Consider the following 14,929-nt stretch of genomic DNA (forward strand, 5'->3'; position numbering starts at 1 on the left):
GAAGAGAAGCTCATCCAGGCCAGCTTGAGCTCGGGTAAATTTTGCTTTACTTCGGCCTTTTGCACGTATGCTTACTTCAGATTGCTAATGTCGTGTCTTGCTGCAGGTCCCATGGAGGCAGAGAGAATAGATAACCGGAAACTCTTCCGCCAGATGAAGAGAAAGAAATGCGTAGCCAAGAAGGCGCGCGTTGAGTCTCCGCAAGCCTCAACCGAGGCCCAACCTCCGTAGACTTCAGCTCCGGGGCCCGAGGTGCTAACGGAGCCTGTCATCGACTTGGAAGGAGGGGCTGTGCCCCAAGGGCCCGAGGTTGTAGCGGAGCCTGTCGTTAGGCCCACCGAACCTGCTGCCAAGCCCATTGAATTTGCTGCTGAGAGCGATGCCGAGGCTTGTGCTGTAGGGGCTGCTACTGGGGCTCATCCTGCCGAAGCTACCGCTGAGGCCTCTGAGAGTTCCACTCGCGATGTAGAGATGACGGCGTCTAGCTCGGAGGGTCAGGGGAGTCAAACCGTCCTGAACCCCCAGTGCAGCCTGGAGAAGAGCAAGCTGGCTACATACTCGGGGGAGGTTAGCGAGTGGAATGATCTCACTCCTGGTCAGCTCGGTGCCCGAGCTGCCACCCATACTATGGTGGTGAGTCTTCTCTTTTTTTTTTTGGTTTCCCTCTTGACTGGTTTCCCTTTTGCAGGTGAACACTGCCATTCACGCCTTGACCCTTCAATCAGATCGGCACCTGAGGCGGGCTCTAGAGGCTGAGAAGTCATCCCGCGCAGCCCATACTGAGTTGAGGGCAGCTCGCTGTCAGGTCCACCGCCTGGAGAGTGACGCCTCAGCTCAGAAGAGCTTCATCGAGGTGTTAATGGCTGAGAAGGGGGAGCTGTCCCGAGACAAAGATAAGCTGAGGGTTGAGGTAAACAGGCTCAAGGTCAGTCAAGAGGCCTTAGGGCTTGAGGTGAACAGCCTCAAGTCTGAGTGGGATGCCCTGAAGCTCGAGATGCAAGGCCTCAAGGAGGCAAAGGGGAAGCTGGAGCACGAGGTGGAGTACCTCCAAGAAGATATAAGAGAGAAGACCGCGATCTTCGAGGGTGCTCTCAAGGAGGCCAAGACTTAGGCCGTCATCGACTATGTCAAATCTTCAAGGTTTGACGGCGTGATGACCGAGGCCTACCGCAAGGGCTTCAAGCTCAGCCAGTGGCTAATCAGGCACCTCTACCTCGACCTGGATACGAGCGCCATCACCACTTCACGGATCACTGACGACATCGTGCGTCAGACAAAAGATGATCCAGATTCTGAAGATGAGGGTGTCGAAGATGAAGCAGAGGATGCTGGCCCAGTTACTGCCCCCGAGGAGGTCCCTAATAGAGGCAACGAGCTTCCGAAGTAGTTTGCTCCCTGTATTTGTAAACTTAATCTTCTCCCTTTTTCTTTCTTGTAATCAAAACGTTCTTAATGGAATTCGTGTAATGAATCTTTTGAACTTCCGAAGCTGTTAACCTATCGAGTTGAACTTCCGAAGTGGGTGTTCCTTAATGGCCATCGTGGCCCCAAACTGTTTAGTAGGGGTAACCTTGTGTACGTCGGGGTGAGGGACATAGTAGAGCGCATGCCCGACCTGTCTGCACCCGAGGTAGGTTGTCGTCTGTTATCCTTAACGGGTCCAACCCTTGCATGCCAGGGCGGGCTATTTTTTGTAAGGTTCGTGCCCGAGCCGCCTGCACCTCAGGCGCTGTGAGTACTTAGTTCATGCTGATGGGGCAACTTAGTTTTGTATGCTGCCGAGGTTTCTTCATTAGCTTGGCGTTTCAGCCCTTAGGCTGGAGGAGTGGCTCGTGGCCCACTCTCGGAGTCTGCCCATGCCATAGAGGCGACTGGGTTCTGTTGTGCCGAGGTCATATTAGCTCGGTATTCTGGCCCTTAGGCTTTGGGAGTGGCTCGTGGCCTACTCAATTCTTATAGATAGTATTGTCTTAGGTTGACAATATTCCATGCCCGAGGTACTTGTTTCCCTTCGAGGGTCTCGAGCTCGTACGTTCCTTCCCCAAGCACTCACTTCACTTGGTAGGGACCTTCCCAGTTGGACCCGAGCTTGCCAGCGCCGGGCTCAGGTGCCATAACTTTGCGAAGGACCAGGTCGCCAACGCGGAGGTTCCGCCTCTTGACCCTGGCGTTATAGTACCGAGCTACTCTCTGCTAATAGGCTGCGGTCCTGATGTACACGAGGTCACTTACCTCGTCGAGTAGATCGAGGTTGGTATGTAGCTCATCTTCGTTTGTCTGATCATTGTATGCTTCTAGTCACAGCGTAGGTACTTCGATCTCTGCGGGGATCACTGCTTCGGTGTCGTAGGTGAGATTGAAGGGTGTTTCTCCCATGGCGGTCTTCTTCGCGGTCCGGTATGCCCATAGAACACTGGGTAGTTCATCTGCTCACAATCCTTTAGCTTGGTCCAATCGTGCCTTTAATCCGCGGAGGATGGCTCCGTTCGTGACTTCTGCCTGACCGTTTGCTTGAGGGTGTGCGACTGAAGTAAAATTCTGTCAGATTCCCATGTCTTGGCACCAGTCTTGAAATTTGATGTCCTCGAACTGCTTGCCATTGTCGGAAATCAATACCCGTGGTAATCCGAAGCGGCACACGATGTTCTCCGAAAAGAAGTTTTGAACATTTCGGGATGTGATCGTTATGAGAGGTTCGGCTTCTACCCACTTGGTAAAGTAGTTCATTGTGCTACTACTAAGAACTTCCTTCCACCCGTTGCTGGCGGGAATGGCCCGAGTAGATTGATGCCCCACTATGCAAAGGGCCACGGGCTGGTGAGATACTTGAGGTCGGCAGCGGGTTGGTGGTGAATATTGGCATGTCTCTGGCATTTGTCACATTTTCTAACGAGCTCAATAGCGTCTATCTTCATTGTTGGCCAATAATACCCTTGTCGAAGTGCCTTTTGGGTGAGGGCCCTACCCCCCAAGTGTTCGCCGCACAGACCCTCATGAGTGTCACGGAGTACGAGCTCAGTTTCGGTAGGTTGCAAGCAACGCAGGTAGGGGAGCGTGTAGGATCTCCAGTATAGCCGTTCGTCTATCATGACGTATTTGGCGGCCTAGCGTTGTACCCTTCTGGCTGCATTGCGATCTGCAGGGAGGGTCCCGTTTAGCAAGAAGCTCGCGAGCAGGTCAATCCAGCTCGGCTCTGGTTGAACGACGGGAGCGACCTCCTCTACCCCCCCGAGAATGCTAGGCCGAGGCAGGTCCTCTATGTACACGGTTCTCATGGTGAGGTCGCTGGTGCTGGCTAACTTGGACAAGGCGTCGGCCTCGGCGTTCTCCAACCTAGGGATTTGTCTGATGAAGTGTAACTGGAAGTTGAGCAGGGTCTCTCTGACTTTGGCTAAGTAGGCGACCATGGTCGGCTCGCGAGCTTCGTACTCGCCAGTGACCTGGTTGACCACGAGCTGGGAGTCGCTGCAAATAACGATGTGCTTGGCTTTTACTTCTCTGGCTAAGGCTAGTCCAGATATCAACGCCTCGTACTCTGCTTCATTGTTAGATGCCGCGAACTCGAAGCGTAGCGCGTACTCCAGTTTTGTGCCACTTGGGCCGTGCAGAACTATTTCGGCTCCGCTGCCCTGTTGGTCGAGGAGTCATCTACATGAAGGATCCAGGGCTCCTCATCCCAGCTCACGCTTGGCCTAGTTAGGAGAGATGCCACACTGGCTACTACCTCACGGGGCTCGGACTGAACCGGCCTGGGAGCTTCGGGCTCACCCGAACTGGGGACCTCGTGCTCAATCGGCCTGGGAACTTCAGAGCTGAATGTGCACTCAGCGATGAAATCTGCTAAGGTTTGAGCCTTAATGGCAGTTCGCGGCTTGTACCAGAGGTCGTACCCGCTGAGCTCAACGGCCCACTTCGTCAACCGACCAGAGACCTCGGGCTTAAGTAAGATTTGCCCCAGAGGTTTTTCGGTGAGGACGATAACAGTATGAGCTTGGAAGTGCGGGTGGAGCTTCCGAGCTGCAATTACTAGTGCGTATGCTAGCTTTTCTATCTCTGGGTATCTCGTCTCTACTCCCTGCAATACTTTACTAACATAATAGATGGGTCGTTGGACCCGATCTACTTCCTTTATTAGTACCGAACTGACCACTTTGTCGCTCGCCGAGGGGTACAACTCTAAAACATTGCCCTCCTCGGGCCGGGTTAAGATCGGCACGCTAGCGAGGTATTTCTTGAGCTCGTCAAACACGAGCTGGCAGTCTTGGGTCCATTCGAACCCTTTGCTCTTAATTGCCTTAAAGAATGGCAAACAGCGGTCCGCCAACTTGGACATGAAGCGGCTCAGGGCGGCTATTCGGCCATTCAACCTCTGAACCTCCTTCAAATTCCAGGGTGGTCTCATATCTAAAATGGTCTTAATCTTATCCGGGTTAGCCTCAATGCCGCACCGGTTAATGTTGTATCCTAGGAACTTGCCCGAGGTCACACTGAATACACACTTGTTTGGGTTCAGTCTCATATTAAACTTACACAGAATTTCAAAAACAGAATGCAAATCTTGTATTAATTCATGTGAGAATTGAGTTTTGACGAGCATGTCGTCTACGTAGCATTCTACTTTCCTGCCAATTAATGGCGCAAACAACTTATTTACAAGCCTTTGAAAGGTTGCCTCTGCGTTTTTCAACCTGAAGGGCATAACCTTGTATCAGTATAGACCGAACTCCGTGATGAAGGTAGTCTTTTCTTCGTCCGCCGGGTTCATCTTGATTTGGTTATAGCCCGAATAGGCATCCAGGAAACTTAGCAACTCATGCCCTGAGGTCGCGTCCACCAAGCGGTCAATTCTGGGGAGCGGGAAGCAGTCTTTTGGGCAAGCCCAGTTTAGGTCGGTGTAGTAGATGCACATGCGCCACTTGCCGTTGTCCTTCTTTACCAAGACGGGGTTGATTACCCAGCTCGGGTAATGGACTTCTCTTATGAAGTCAGCTGCGAGGAGCTTCTCGACCTCATCGTCGACCGCTTTCTACCTCCCCGGGGCTAGGTTGCGTTTCTTCTGTCTAGCGGGCCTAACTACAGGATCAGTATTCAACTTGCAAGTTATAAGGCCGGGGTCTATACCGGGCATCTCTGCCGCGGACCATGCAAAAATATTCAAATTTTGAAGTAAGAAACTTACCAGTTCAGATCGTAGAGGTTCCTGGACGGAAGCCCCAATCTGAAGCATCCGAGATGGGTCTGCAGCTGAGGTCAGAACTGTGACTGTTTCTTCTGTGGGCGCGGCATGTTCTTCGCCCTGCTCAGTAGGCCGCTCCAGTTCGAGGTCATCGGCCACCTTGGTCTTTCCCTTCAGGGTGGCGACATAGCACTTGCGAGACTCGAGCTGGTCGCCCCGCGCTACCCCCACACCGAAGTCTGTAGAGAACTTCATTGCCAAATGGTAAGTGGAGACCACCGCCCGTAGGATATGGGTGATCGGCCGACCTTTTATGGCATTGTATGGGGAGGAGGTCGCGACCACCAGGAAGTCGTGGCTGAGTCTGACTACGCAGGGTCATGTGCCAACTTCCACAGGTACTGTTATTTTCCCAAGGGGCCGGACTTCTTCTCTGCTGAAGCCCACCAAAGGAGTGTCCGCAAGTTTCAAGTCACTTTTCTGCAACTAAAGCTGGTCGAACGCAGCTTTGAAGAGGATATCTGTCGAGCTGCCCGAGTCAACGAGTACGCGCCTGACCTCGAAGTCGTTGATCCTCAGCTTTATCACAAGTGTGTCATTGTGGGGGTAGTGGACCCCTCGCGCGTCGTCTTCTGTGAAGAAAATTGGCTCTTCTGTCCTCGGCCGCTTCGGAGGATTTCGTTCTTCCTGGGCGGCTTCACAAACTGACGTATGAGTTTCTGCTGAAGAGCAACCCGCGACGATCGAACCTCCCACTATAATGTGGATGGTGCCCCGGACCGGCCTCTCTTCCGGAGGCTGCCTCTGTGACTGCTCGGCCGGCCTGCTGCTGGGCTCGGGAGCATCCTTACCGTGCTCTCCTTGCCAACCTGCTTTATTATTATTATTGTTGTTTTGTACAAAGTTCCTTAAATATCTGCGACGGATGAGTTCTTCAATCTCGTCACGGAGATTTTTACAATTTTCGGTACTATGACCGTGATCTTTGTGAAAGCTACAATATAGATTCTTATTTCTCTCATTGGGATTTCCCCTCAAACGGGGTGGCCACTTCACATACGGAGCGTCCTTGATCGCCATCAGGATTTCTGCCCGCTTCGTGTTCAGTGGGGTGTAGTCGGTTCGGTCCGCTACAGGAGCTCGGAACGACTGACCTGGCTTTCCCCCCCGAGCTGCATCCTTTTTCTTTCAGCTGTCCCCTTGGCTGGAAGACTCTCCTTCCCTCTTCCTCTTTTCGGGCGCGCTCCCGCCCTTCTGGTTGATCTCCTCTTCGGTGGCTATGAACTTGTCCGCGAGCTTAAGAAATTCAATTATGGTCGCTGGTTGGTTGACGATCATGTGCCATTTGAACTCTTTGTGCATCACGCCTTTCTTAGCTACTGCGAGGCGCACGACGGGGTCCAGGCGCCATTGAACTGCTTGACGTAGCCCCGAATGGATTCTCCTTCTCTCTGCACTATGTTGAGGAGGCTTTCTTCAGTTTGCGGGCACCGCTTACTGGTAACAAAGTTGGACGTGAAAGCCTGCGCGAACTGCGCCCAACTTCTTATTGATCCGGGCGCCAGGTTTCGGTACCATGTGCAGACTACTCCTCTGAAAGTGGTGGAGAAGGCCACGCACATGCACGACTCACTTGCTCTTGCTAGGTGCATTTGCAACTGGAAGGCATCTATGTGATCATTTGGGTCGAACGACCCATCGTACTTATCAATTGGGGGGAGCTTGAAATCTTTAGGCATTGGGATTGCCAGGAGCTCGGGAGATAGGGGGATTGAACTGAAAGGATGGGTGTCTTGACCTCGCCCGAGCTTACCTCTTCTTTGCCTCTGAGCTCGGGTAGGTCATGGGTGGCAGACCGACGAGCTCGGCAACGGCGTCTCTGCTTCTTGGCGGGCTCGGCATTCGTGCTGCTCACTTTTGTACTGTTAGGAATGGTGTGTGTAGGAAGCAGCTCAGGCCGCTGGTGATGGCTACGGACAGAGGGCTCCTGCTTGGAGCCTGCGGCCAGGATTTCGAATCGGTTTTCTAGGAACGGGGTACCAGTCTTTGAGGGCTGAGGCGACGTGGGCCTGGAGAGCTGAGGTCCTCCCGACCTGACTGCCCGTGGCGAGGTCAAAGCGGCCGGTCTTTCTTGTCTGTCGCAGGAGGAGGCCTAGCTCCTTGGAGGGTTCTGGGGGGCCCTCCTTGGCGAGATGGGTGCTCCTCCTGACGGCGAGACCTAGCTCGCTGCGAGACTGGGTGCCGAGGGGGAAGATGCGATTGTTGAAGTTGAGGTTGAGGTAATTGGGGAAACTACTGCTAATATTGATACTGGGAGACCTGGTGCAACATAGGTTGTTGATAGAGCTGAAATTATTGGAACTGTTGCATTTGGGCCTGCATGGCCCGCATGCACTGCATCAAGTCCCCCAGTTGACTCGAGCTGGCCGCCGGGGGCACGACCGAAGGTTCGGTGAAGGTCGCTCCGACTATAGTAGGGAGCGGCGCGACAACGGGTGCCACTGCAAGAGGCACATTCAAGCTGGGGATTCCGTCTGCCGAGAGGGGGACGGTGAACTATCCAATGCAGACAGTAGGAAGCTGGGGTTGTTCCCTAGAATTATCCATCTCCGTGCTTCGTCCGATGTTGCTAGAGAAAGCCATGAGTGTTGAGTTTCTAGAGAGTAAAGAGACGTGAAAGTTTGGAGAATGGCTTTTCGAAGCGTTTCCCACAGACGGCGCCAAATGATGTAGTGCGATTCGGTCACTCCTAGCTGGCACTCACGTGGCTCCTGAGAGGTACCCGAAATGAGGAGGAAGAAGAAGTATCCCCGGGGGGTTTGCCTAGCGGGAACGCTCCGACGATTAAGTCAGTATTCTGTGTGAGAAGCAAAGGGAAGACAAAGGTTAAGAGTGCAGATTGCGTAAGTGGTTCGAAAGATACCTTGTTCCTTGAGAATAAGCCCCTTATAACAGAATTCCGTTGCATCAAGCCCTCTGGCTTCTGACAGGGCAGGTATAACCGCCACTGTCAGCCTGCCACAGCCGTTACAGGCAAGGCTGAGGTGGCACGCGCGGGACCGTCGTCGCAGGGTACGTGCCTGTCAGGTGTAAGGCACCTTCTAAAGGTGGCAGGCACGACGATGTCTGACGAGGGACATGGCTGCTGTCCTCATGTTTTGTCGGGTACGGTGGTCGGGCAGGAGATCTTTCGGCGGTACGCCGAACTACCCTTCCTCAAGTTACCCTGTGCCGGGCTATCCCATAGACGGCGAGCTACCTATGGCAAGCTATGCCGAGCTGTCTGGCCCGAACTGTTTTCACCCCGGGGTGTCTAGAGGTGGGTCGGTTGCTCCCGTCATGGAGTGGCCCGAAGTCCATCGGGAGGAGCTCGGGTATTGAGAAAGGTCAGGGTGCCCCGAGGTGAAGTGCCTTAACCCCGGGGAGGAGATGCCGGCAAGACGGCTTCTAGCGAGTAGTTTATCCGCCCAGTTACCGAGCTCAACTCGGTGAGACCCTCCCCCCGAGTTGTGGTTATGTCAGTTGCACTGTCACGCTGAGTCACTGTTTAAGCAAGGTCACACCCATGTGTACCCGTGCTGCGAGGTTGGGCCAAATCACCCTCCATCAGGAACCGTTATAATTACTGGTTTCTGGGTTAGTGGTTCAACCGTTCGAGTAAATATGTTTTTTCCTCCTTTCTTTTTTCCTCCTTTTTTCCTCCTTTCTTTTTTTCCTCCTTTATATATTAGAGTAAATATGTTTTCATATAAAAGTTTTACTTGAGAATGGAGAAGAGATTGTGGAGTTGTTGGCTGTGAAAGGAAAAAAGAAAGGAGGAAAAAAAGAAAGAAAGAAAGAAAGGAAGGAGAGCAAGGAAAAAAAATAGAAAAGGAGAGAAAGGAAAGAAAGGAAGGAGGAAATGAAGAAGGAAGAGGAGGAGGAGAATTTGATGCTCAATAGCGGCAATAATGGTGATGGCGACGGTGAGGCGGTGGCAACAAACACAGATCTCAGATATGAGGTTTGAGATCTGAGATTGATTTCTCTCCAACCTCTTCTTCTTCTTCTTCTTCTTCTTCTTCTGTTGGATCTCAGATCTGAGTTCATGTCTCACTTTCTCCCCTTTCTATCATCTCTGTGACTTTCTTAAACTACGAACCGCTGTCTGGGTCAAATGAGTCGATGGTTCGACTGCTCGAATCAACGGTTTTTGACCTAGAAACGGGTTAAGGGTGAAATGGAACCAGTTGTTTGGACAGTCCGACCATCCAGGTCAACAACAGTTCAAAAACATTAAATGAAATGGTTATCGTTCAACTTTACCAATGAAAAAAAAAACAATGGTAAATACACTTATCCGGATAAATGTTTTCTAATAAACATTTGTCCAAACATTTACCCATGTAAATAACTTCTCGGAAAATAAGCATTTATACATAAATTTACCTTGAGGCTTGAAAAAATTAATAAATAAATAAAGGTATAAATTAGATGGATTGAGTAAGATCATGGGGCAACCCAATACCAAACCTAACATGGATCATTACCTTCACCTAAGTTGAGACCAAAACTCGAAATTTTGCAACTTCAACCTAACCAAAACTCTTATAAAGTGGCAGCAGGTTTTCGTTTTAATTTCACAAATTGACAAGCATAGAAATGACATCATAAAAGATTTCCTTAAACTTCTTCCCCTCTTCCCCCAGGACCCCACCAAACACTTAGCACCTTATGAAGGGCGGGATCCATTTGCTTAAATACATCTTTGATAGTAGATCCTATAGGAAAATAAAACCGGTCAGCCAATTCAAATGGCAGGAATAAAAGAAATGGGAAAGAGAGACAAAATGCAAATTCTGAAAGTATAATTGATCGGTGACATGGAATAACAATTGAAAGTAGGTAGGAAATAAGGAAATTAAAAGATTGAGTTTGTGTGTCCTTTAGAGTGGCAATTGGGCAGGTTTGGGTGTTAATGAACCATTTAAGTAAAAGGAAATGGGTTGGGTTCAACCCAAATTCACCTTGACCCAACATAACCTGCCTACCCATTAACCATGTAACAATTTCAGTTTTATGAAAATTTCTTAAGTAATAACCAATTCCCTTTTGACAACTTAGAGAGTGTTTGGTTTTATTTACATTTATTCAATAAACATTTTGTATTTGTTTGATTGTAAAATTGAGAAATACATTTAATGAGGGTGTTTATGATATATAGGCACCACATCAGCAAAATGCTAATAAATGCCTATCCAGTTCAAAAAGCTCTAAAATGAAGTTTTTTGAAATGGGAGAGGCGCATAGAAACTGAAGTTTATTTTTGCAAACTTTGATACACACAAATACAATTAATGAGGCATTTGCTGTTGGGGTACTGATGTGGCACCGTCAATAAACATTTACTCAATAAATATAAAAAGAACCAAACATATACTTAGTTAAACATAGTTAAATGATTGTCTTTCACATAAGTGTACAAGGTTCAAATCATGTTACATGCACATTTTTTACATGGAAAATCTAAAACTGGGTTCAGGTTTCAAATATGACTAACCTCTCGGATTCATATCACATCAAACCGGCCCAAATCATCTAGTCAGGTTGTATTTGGGTCGATTGGATCAGATGAGTTTAAACATTTTGGTTTAGATTGGATGACTGATCAAGCCAAATCGGATTGAGTTGAGCTGACAAGGTTCGGGTTACTTTGCACCAATAGCGGATGAAACTATTTGGATCCAAGTTGAACCGGGTCAAACCAGCTTTACCTGTCATTGCCTAGGTTGCTTTGGGCCAGACATAGTTGGGCCATTTAGACCCGGATCAAGCCAAGTTGATTCAATTGGGATGAAGTTAAATGTATATGAATTGTTTTGGGCTGGGAGCAATTGGGTCGTTGGGCCAACTGGTTAGGTTTGGGTTAAGTAGGGCTACTCAAATTAGAAGTCATTGAACTATTTAACTAGAATTATGTTCATGTGGATATAGGTGAACTGTGTTGACCTGAATCAGAAATAATTTTGGTCAATAATTATTTTCAATAATGAATTAAAAATTAATGCGTTAATTATGAATTATATTTGTGAGTTGATTTGAATGAAGAAAATTAATAAAAAACGGTTAGGCATTTCACACTGGTATCATTTGCAACTAACTCAATGGGTATCCCCAACTTGGCTCAATCCAATCCAACCCATTTAAATTGGTTCAATGAGTGATTCAACCTATTTTCAACCATTTAAATTGATTCAACCTATTTTCAACAGGTTGGGTTTTAAATTGCCGCCCCTATAAAGAGCAAGGTTTAGCTGTGGAACTAATGATAAGGTTCTATGCCAGTATTTAAAATTTTTACATTGGGGCCTATGAATTTATTACTGACATAAAACCATATCATTGATTTTACAACCCGCTAAACAGCTAAAGCGTTCAGCCGATCCGAATTCTACTTTTAGGGAAATAAAAAGCCTCCTCCATAAGAAATCTTTGAAAACAGTTAGAGAAAAAAAAAGTACTCTTAGAATGCAAATAATAGTTAGCCAGCTCTAGACGGTATTTTCTTGTTTCATTTTCATTCCTAGAATAGAATAGGATCCAAATAACACATTTACAATTAAGAACTTGTTTTCCATACTTTTTGTTTTAGGAAACAATATATTTTAAAATCAAATGGTTTTAACTTGTTTTTGGAACTCATAACAAGAAATACAATTCATATTGAAGAGCACCCCCATATAGCTATTATATTACGAAAAGGGCCCTTGGGTTCGAGTGGCCCTCCATATATATAGAGGCATGGAGCTAGAGGAGAGTTTTGGAGCCTGACCTCCCCACTTTGAGGTGCTTGTATCCTACCTATTGTTATACAAAGCTACATATCAAAGAGATTTCTGGTATAGGAAATTCTCCGTTTACTTCTAAGTATAAAATAGATGAGAAAATATTGAAGGGATGGTGAGATAAATACTACCAAGATGATTGTCAAAGGGAATCAAGAGAAGTTATTAATCTTTAAATTTTTGGAAAATCCATAGTGCATGTACTACACTGTGCAAGAAAAGACGGATGAGTTGAATATGATGGTAAGTAAACATTATTAAACATAAATTAAACGTTAATCAATGAAAAGTAGGTATATATATTTTTAAAAAGAGTATTTTTTGGTAAATAAAAAATATCAAAAGAGTAATTCTTTTCACTTTCCAATAGGGAAAGTCTACTTTTTTTCAGATATGCCCAACTCTTTGAAAAAAATTTGCGATGCTGGAAATATCTGATACTGGAAAGGCAAGGTTTTAAAACCAGACCGGACATGGGACCATTATGGGGTCCGGTTCCTGTGTCGAATGGTCCAACCATGCTGTTCGAATGAACAACCTATTCTGATTTAAAAAATAAATAAAAATGACCAAAAATTATTGTTTATGTCAAAGGTTCGACTGCCCGAATCAATAGATTACTGAACAAATCAACGATTTTTAGCTCAAAAGCAGTTTTATGGTGAAACAGAACCAGAGTTCCTGAGTTTTCCGGTTTAACCTAATTTTCAAAACCATATGAAAAGACTTTGACCAATCAGAACCCCCATGAATTTTGATGAAATTTTGTGGTGTTTGTTGATTGATTATGAGTTTTTCCAGTATCATTTTTTTTTTTGCATCATAGTCTAAAACCTAAAATGAGTTATTATTTACAAATAAAATCTGATTTCAACTCTTAAATAACAAATTTATATATCTAAAAATCTACAAATAATAACCATCATGAACATATAATATAAATAATGGAAATCAAACAAAACTGATCAAAATATTTAATCCTGTGCTTCGTAAGGAGTGATCATTTAGCAGTAAAGTGAAAGGTTTGTATTATAGATACCTAAAAATACATACAGATGAGATGAGGATAACTATGATCAGATGTATTTAAGATACTGCCACGTTTAATTATTTACCTACCTTTACCTGTAGGCCAAAAATCTGGAACCGTGATTGAGTGGGCCCTACCCAAGGGTAGCTAAAAATTAACGTAATCAGGCAAATTATAACCACTTGATTTGGGCATTATCTAAAGAATTCTTTTAAAAACTTTTTCCCGGTCCAATTTTCTACGGTTCGAACTTCTGATTTTGGGCAAACCGCTCTGCTACTCTGCCTGTTAGGGACTTGGGTAAGGGCCCCATTTGATCATGGATCCGAATGCTCGAAAGTCGAAACATAGGGGCACACGGCAGGCCCATTTAATCGGTTTTTGAATTTTTTCCGTCAGCGCTGGGTTCAAGACTCAAGAAGACAACGGTTTACTCCAATAACGGTAGGCCCAACCTTCTAGATACGTCCACATCCGTGGTAAATACAAAAAGGGTAAATTGCACAAACTTCCCTGAAGTTTGGTAATTGTAATCACTTCTTTTTTGAATTTGTTAATATAGTTGTAAATAGGTTTTTATAGTACAATTTTCTAGAAAATGTTTAAAATATTAATATAGTTATTTTTAATAAAAATTATATATTTTAAATTTTTTTGCAAGGTGTCACTCAGCTGGTTGGTAAGGTCTCTTACTAGTTAGGGGGTTATGGGTTGGGAGATGGGCTACTCTCTATTGTGAGTTCAGATCTTCTCCTCGTAGGGCCCATTCTTGTGTAGCCCTTCAAAAGAAATAAAAAATGTTTGTTTTCTAAATTTTGTCTTCATATGAATCACTATTCCAATCTCTTTTTTTAAAATTGATTTATTTTCTAAATTTGGCCTTCATATCAATCACTCAAAGATAAAGCTTCAACTTTAAATTCTCTTTATTTTTGTTGTTCATAAAGTTTATGTTATTTTTTTTTTCATGTGGAAACCAACCTCAATAATAATTACATAGGTAAAAATTTTGATGTCTTTTTTAGTATACTTTATCAAAGGGGATCTACTTGCAACCGAGTTAAAAAAGTTTAAGGGAGATGACTGCAATTACTAAATTTCAATGGAGGTTTTAGCAACAGTCATACTTTAGGCCAAGTTTCAGCAAGTTACCCTAAAAATACTATTACCAAAGCCATCTGATAATTATCTATAGGCTCATTTTAGTTTGTTGGTCATAAACCGTCAAAGTGAACAATATCGTATATCGAGATCGAGAGATCTATTAATAATCTAACCAACTCCCAACAATTTTTGTTTATTTTCTTTTTTGTTTGAAAATGCCCGAAGGCTAATCCATTCAACAATTACTCAATTACATCAGATTCCAAAGAAGAAATAAAAAAAATGTAGGTGCTACAAACCAAGTGTGCGCTGAAGAACAAGACAAAGCATGTTTAGCAAGTCTATGGGCAACCCTATTACAAAGCCGGGGAGCAAAAGTAATCGAATAGTCTTGAAGGTGGGATACGAATCTCTTGCAATCTATAAAAAAGAGTGTAGATATTCCATGGAGGGGTAAGGGTATCCTCTAACAAGAGATTAATCAAAAGTTGTGCATCACCTTCAATTACAACAATAGAAATACCAAGGGAAGAGACAAGTCAAAGGCTTTCCAAAAGAGCTAATGCTTCATTGAAGAGTGCTGAGGTGTTATAGGAATAGCATGTGTAAAAAGAAATGAGCCATTATTATACTGAATAATGATTCCAATGCTAGATTTATCAGTATTAGTGGCACCATCAAAATTGATTTTCTCACTACCTCTTAGTGGTGGGATCCAATGGATCACTGTAATTGGGGTCAAAGAATTATTCTCATTAGATACCACTAAAGAGTGATAAATAACTTCAGAATGCA

Source organism: Nelumbo nucifera, chromosome 4, assembly GCF_055504915.1.
Source record: "Nelumbo nucifera cultivar China Antique chromosome 4, China Antique-T2T, whole genome shotgun sequence".
Taxonomy (NCBI): Eukaryota; Viridiplantae; Streptophyta; class Magnoliopsida; order Proteales; family Nelumbonaceae; genus Nelumbo; species Nelumbo nucifera.